The sequence below is a fragment of the Penaeus vannamei genome, chromosome 28 (genome assembly GCF_042767895.1).
Source record: "Penaeus vannamei isolate JL-2024 chromosome 28, ASM4276789v1, whole genome shotgun sequence".
In the NCBI taxonomy this organism is placed as follows: Eukaryota; Metazoa; Arthropoda; class Malacostraca; order Decapoda; family Penaeidae; genus Penaeus; species Penaeus vannamei.
Genome location: NC_091576.1, coordinates 16,193,505 through 16,201,004, shown reverse-complemented (window position 1 = coordinate 16,201,004; position 7,500 = coordinate 16,193,505). Strand labels below are relative to the sequence as shown.

The window sequence follows — 7,500 nt, the reverse complement described above, 5'->3', positions numbered from 1 at the left end:
TATTTGTGTATGTGTATCATCTCCCAATTCATTACTAAAGCTGCGTTTACACGGGACGAGTCGCGTCGAGTCAAGATGATTTATGACGCATCATGAATCGCCACCCCGGTTTTACACTACTCTGTATGGGTATTAAAAAAAAAATGGATGCTTCGAGTCACATCACGTCCTATCGCGTTGAGTCGCGTCGAGTCACACGGAGGGCTAGGCCTATTTCTGGCATATCAGTCACAGTGAGTCTGCCATGGCGTCTTTAAGTACGCTGGTAGAACTCCTAATCAAATGAGTTCGAGAGCGCCCTGCTATTTATGATCCCAGTGACCCCAGCCACCGGGATCGTGTTGTCATCGCTGCTTTATGGAAAGAGGTCGCTGCTGCATTGTCGTGTACAGGAGTTTTATTTATTTTGAACCATTTATTAGGCCATGAACTATACATTCGGTTATTGTATTTTGTATCGTTTATTGTATTCAGGTTAAACTACACTTTATTAATTTTGTACCATTTAGTAAGGCTATGAACTAATTATATGTAAATATACGGTTAAGGTATACAGATACGACAATTTTATTCATATAAGGCTACGAACTATAGATTTGACATATTTACTTTGAATTACACATTACGATTGATCGCTCGGTTTTGCCACTCAAGAGCTCCACCTGAGGAAAATAAAATATTCCTTCAAGCTGTCACGAACTGCCATAGCCTTTGCTATAGGCCTATTGTTTTTTTGTTTTTGTTTTTTTTTATTGCAGTCAGGCTTGAGTTTAAGGAATGGGAATGTGTTGTATCGTGGACATCATCCCTTGGAAAGTAGTTGAAACTGTTTTCACGGTGGATGAAATTATGGAGTACACAGATGCTTTTCACCGCTGCTTCAAATACTTCAACACTTGTCTCCATTGACGTTTGAAACATACAATTTTTTTAGCTAACATTCCAAAGGTACACTCTACTGTTCTTCAAGCCCGGCTGATTTCACAGTTATATACTCTTTTCGGGTAGTCTAAATCTTTTCTAGGATATGGTCTCATAATATTATGGACCACGGGAAAAGCTTCATCTCCCACAAGGAAGGTGTTCTGTACAGTAATAGGTATTTCGCGTGATGGTGGAAAGCCTAAACTAGCACAGAGAACTGACCTACCCATGTGGGATTCAATGACAACTGAACCGTCACTGCATCGTCCATATTGCCCTACATCAATCAGTGTGAAACAACAATTTGCATTAACATTGGCTAGCAGACCAATGGAATGGTATCCTTTATAATTATGAAAAAAGTGATCCCGCTTTAGCTGGGCATTTCAGGTGACAGTGTTTGCCATCAATACTCCCAAAACAGTTAGGAATACTATATTTTTTAAGAGACGGCTTGGCTATTTCTTCCCACTGGTGTTCATCTGGTACCAGCAAATACTGCGGTTGTAGTGTTTCCTTTGCTGCTTTCCTTGAAAATCTTGTGCACTGTGGCCTGGTCGACATAAAACCGGTAATCAAGGGTAGCGGAAGATTCTCCAGTAACCACGTGCCTAAAAAGAAATGCAGTAACACGATTTAAGGTACAATAAATAACCGTTCAGTGGTGAAATTCATTACTTACCATATGATATGATTCTGTCGTTTACTAAAGTATTTCGTACACATTATATGTCTCTATATATGTATATATATTTATTTTATATAACTTTTTTACAGAAGCCGAATGTAAAGATGAATGGCCCCACCTAAGAAGAAACTTTACGAGGGAAAGAAGAAAGAATAGTGAAAAAACATCTGGATCAGGTAATGCACAGACAAAGATGTGGTTGTACTACGATGCCATGCAATATCCGATCCCTCATATGACGCCACGATCAATGTCTTCAAACCTGTCATGAAACGGAAGATGCAGCTCGAGATTCTTTACCTCCAGCTGTCACCGAAGCATCAGAAAATGCATCTCAAAAAAGCTATAAGTAGCGTCGACACTTGGGAGAATCGCAGCACAGGCAAGCTTGTTCTTCCCAAATCAAAGAAGATTTGTATCGCAAAAAACATAGCAAGGCCAGTGCAGATGAGATGGATATGTATTTCCTAGACGAACTAATACAACTGAGAGAACAAGCGTCGTCACAAAATGATAATGACTGGCGCCAATTGACAACATGGATATAATAATTAAAGTATATGAAGCCTTTAGTAGAAAGATGTTCAAGTCCACACCCTCTGTCTAGTATGGGCAATGGACTGAAAAGAATCAGTCACATACACCAACACCATGTACATCCCATGCAAGTGACAACTACGTACAGTATAATGAGAGGTATTTAAAACTCTGAGAAGTAATTTAGCGGATAATGTTTCACTCACCATCAGGAATGCATTACTGCTATCAGCTCACTAATTTAGTATTGCTGTATGTGTAATGTTTTTTGCAATGTTAGAAAAATACCTCTCCTCTAAAAAATGACTAATAGTTCTTCAGTTCCAACTGCACGCCAGGTCTAGCCAACTCCACCGCCTTCTTGAAATTAATTTCTCCTACATTGCAAACTGAAGCTTATAAAAAACAATCCGCAATACCACGACGCAAGAGATTAAAATGACCTGGTGATAGAGAGCAAACTGATTTTAGCGATGTAAACGCCTTCGCAATTAAAGAGGCTAGTAAATAATGCTGTAGATGACTTAAAACAACATCGGCGAATCTTGTGACAATAGCCAAAATTTTGCAATTATTGATAAAATAGAAATAAGGAATTGGTTCAAAAAATGTCCTCAATCTTCTGTCAAGCTAGCGATATTTTTGGTTATGGGATATTAGTAACATATTCTTGATTGTAAGTTCGAGTAACATACAGTTTATATTAACATAAAAGTTTTAGGGACTCCCACACCAGATACCAACTCAATTTTCATTATGTGGACTTTAACAGAAATATAAAGTACAATTCTTGCGTAAAACCAACGGAGCTTGCAGGAAATCATTTTTATCTTCTAATGCAAGAATTGCAATTTATATGACCACTAGAGCCCCGTTTCGACCCGTTTTGCCTGTGATTCGGTCCGTTTTGGTGTTTTTACGCACCCGGGAGAGACTGGCAATTGTGGTCCGTAAATCCTAGATTTCCAACCCAGATACTAACTGAATTTTCTTTATGAGGACTATAAAAGTTATAAAAAGTACAATTCTTGCATTGAAAGATAAAGACAATCTCCTACTAGCTCTGATTCGCCAGTTGTTATTACGCACCCTATATGAATATAATATATATATATATATATATATATATATATATATATATATATATATATATTATATATATATATATGTGTGTGTGTGTGTGTGTGTATGTGCGTGTATATATATATATATATATATATATATATATATATATATATATATATATATATATATATATATACATACGTATGTTTGTATGTATATATGTATGCACACACATACATATACATATCTAGATATATACATACATACATGTAGATACATATAGATACATTCATGCATTGGTGTGCATATATATAAATATGCGTGTGTGTGTGTGTGTGTGTGTGTGTGTGTGTGTGTGTGTGTGTGTGTGTGTGTGTGTGTGTGTGTGTGTGTGTGTGTGTGTGTGTGTGTGTGTGTTACATTTTTATATATATACATATATATATATATGTTTATAAATATAGATGTGTATATATGTAAATATATATATATATATATATATATATATATATATATATATGTGTGTGTGTGTGTGTGTGTGTGTGTGTGTGTGTGTGTGTGTGTGTGTGTGCATTTAAATATGTGTGTATATGTATATTTATATACATATATATACATACACATGTATATATGTATATATATGCGTATATATATACATATATATGAATATATTATATATACATATATACGTATATATAAATATATTGTATATACATATATACATATATATCTTTATATGTATATATATATATATATATATATATATATATATATATATATATATATATCAGCGTCGTTAATGAAAACTATATTTCAATTATTATCTGCACTGAAAATACATCTTTACGAAAGCATTTCCCGGCCGTCGAATCCGACAGGAAACCTTTTGTTTACTGGACCCTCTTTTTAGCCTCTTCTATATAATCGTTTCCTGTTCTGAGGAGGCAATGTATCATGTGTTGCTTCCACTGATTCTTAATAAAGAAGAAATACAAAGAAAGGAAAATATGTAGTAATGGAAATCATAAATGGATATATAGCAAAAAATCCCTGGTAAATTATGTATGATATGCGTCCTACGTGACATTATTGGTTCAAGGACTAAAAACAACGCGGTTTCCATACAAGGTTGTTTGACCTTTCATAGAGTAGTTAGGTTTATTATGTTGTCTATACCTGATTCCAAGATTATTGGACATTTGAGAGAACGCAGAAAATTAATAAAAACTTGACACTCCTTACTCTTTAATATCGTATATCTTGATATCTTTTATTAACTCTGAGTTAGAATCGACAGTTACTGTCAATGTTTTTATTACCAAAAGGAGAGAGAAGAATAAATAATTATTTGTTACTGAGATGCTCTATGGTAGTTTTGAGGCGCGCGTTACCTTTAACGAAAAAAAATGACAATCGATTATGACAGACCAGCAGAACACCTGACCGCAACCCTTTCTTTGGACAACGCTCAACGAAACATCACATTACAAATTCCCTCGCACACTACTTATTGCAAATCACCCAATATCAACAAAACGATAAACAAATTTTCAATAAAAAAAACTAATGAATTCCGCTAAGGTATTTCTCCCGAACGAACGCACTTTTTTCATTTCTTTTACGCTCTCGTTTCTCGCATCTCGAACGCCCTTGATGTGTGACGCTGTTCCCGGTCGATCGCATTGTCCTTCTGAACAAAGGGCTTCGAGACGTGTCGTATTTCACACTGCAGAGACGAGACACACACGCCCTCAGGACACTGTATTGGAAGCTCTCTGAAACATATTTATAATTCAGCTCCTTGCCTGCTCCTTTAATGGTGCATGTCGAGGGAGGGTTGTTGTTTTTTATAATTGTGGGTGACTTTTTCATTTATTTATTCGTTTTTCTTTATTAATATTTACCTGTAAAGGGAAATGACGGTTAGCGGGAAGAAAGATGTTTATAAGAAAGAGGAGAAAAGGGGAAAAACATAAAATTCGAAAACTGCGAGTCTAACCTGATATATAGGCATATGTACCTTTAAAAAGTATTTCGTTTTCTTTTATTTCTCGTTACTTAAAAGATAAAATATACAAATAAATCCAAAAACATGTCTAAAGCATACCTATTATATTAAATTTATCAAATACACACCCAGACTGCAAAGGTTTCCCCGGATCGCCTTGTATAACAGGGTACAATACACCGCGTCAGGTTCCGATTCCCTCAGCTCGAACCGGATTCCAATTATTTCCTGCTCTGTGATCAGCGGTTCGTGATAGGGCGGTCGGCCACACCTAAAAGCGGAAGTCGGGAATTTAGTGAAAGTGAGGCAGAGGGACAAATACTCACCAGGTGCTTTCCATCGCCCTTCAAAGCTGTTCGAGACTGTACGCAAACAAACACACACAAATGCAAACACGCACGCAAACGCACACGCAAACACACACGTAACACACTCGTCAGGTAAAACAATCCTTTGCAATTCTTCTAATTTCTCTACATTTACATACGCAGGTTTATCAGTTATAACAATACCACTGCTATTACATCACTATTACAATTAGTCTAGGCCTCTTTATTATCTCACATTAACAGCTATTCCTTCATTTATCGCTGTCGATGACCCTCTCCAAAATAAAACGAAATAAACCGTTGATTATGTAATGTCCTCACGTCATATCTCTCTCTTCGCTTCACGTAAACTATGATTTTGGAATACATAAATAAAGGCAAAGAATCGTCTGTGCCGTCACCACCCAGTTGCTCTAAGAGGTTCCAATTTTTCAAAGGCTTTATCCCGCCTCGTTACCAAAACCATTGCTTGAACTCTCTTATCTGCATATTTACATTATCTTTATCTGTCAAATATGTAAGTAGATGAACACATGCATACATATATAAATATACATGCAAATATATTGTATATATTGAAGACATAACGTATCATCAGCTTGAACGAGAGATCTCATTTCGTACTTATATGAAAGAAGGAAGCTATTTTTCGCAGCAACACCTAAAATTCTCTTATAGAAGTAATAGGTGTATAAAGAAATTGATGCTTAAAAGCAATACATTAATAATATTAAAGCAAAAAAAAGGTAAAATTCTAAATTCTGCGGTATAGAATTCCACTTTTATTATAAGCAGAGGTGTTCTTTCTAGCTTATGCAGTACCATAGCTTCATATAAACCTTTTGTTTAGAGAATACTTACCGTTGAACAGAAGCAACGTGAAACAAACAGTATGTAAACATTATTCCTAACTTGATTATTGATTAACTAAAGGCCAGAGAAGCTGACGGTAGATGTACATAATTCTGGAGAATGACATTTGTGACTTAACCTCTAAATAAACATGCTAATACTACATTTAATAACGTCATTAAATACATTCGAATGAACACAATCAACCTAACAACAGCACGACCACTCCAAAAATATATGTATGAAATCATATTCACATTAAATCCTGGATTCACAATTTTATACCACCTTATAAATGGTCTCTAATTTAGTTCACAAGAGAGCCACTGTACTACTGACAGGTCCTGAGAAACTCAGTATCTCGTTTAGCTGCTTTATTGAAGGGAGTCAGACACGTAGAAGCTGGTAGCGTGTCAGTTAATTCTACAGTGCCCTCTATACCGTGTGGAGGGCGCTATACACCTTTTACATAAACAAAAGCAAAAAGTAAGCGACCAATTGCATATCCACATCTGGAGTGCTTTTCCCTCCTGGCGAAAAATAGAGAACAGAAAGGTGCAGGAGAAGAATCTAAAGTGTTTTATTTATTTTCATTTGTCTCGAGTGGTTTAACCTTCGCCTCCGTCGTGGCTCGTGCTCTTTCGCGCGCGCAGAACATTTTCCGTTTCATTGGATTAAGTATTTCACTTCCTACGCGGCAGACATTGTTTTGTAATGCTGATTAGCTGTAATTGTCTGGGGTCTGAGGCCAAATTGATTATTATTGGATATCAATTGAACTGCATTTTTATGACAAGGATTAAGTGCGAAAAAAATCAGAAGAATAGAAGTTACGTAGATATATTTCATATATCAACTGGCAGTATTTTACTCGCCATAAGCAAGTCATATGATATGTAAAATATTCACATGTCAAAGGGCTTTGATAACTGCATCCGCGTACAAGTGCACGCTCACACACGCACATTCACACACAGACGCAGTCCCAAAAGCACACACACACATACAAATACACACACATACATATATATATATATACATATGTATATATATGTATATGCATGTATACACACATACACATATATATACATATATAT

General features: G+C 35.9%; 2 pseudogenes; one reads left to right on the top strand and one right to left on the bottom strand.

Moving 5' to 3' along the window:
* Positions 1–244: 244 nt before the first annotated feature.
* LOC138867095 (uncharacterized) lies at positions 245–2,324 on the top strand (annotated as a pseudogene).
* Positions 616–1,540, bottom strand: LOC138866955 (uncharacterized; annotated as a pseudogene).
* Positions 2,325–7,500: the final 5,176 nt, after the last annotated feature.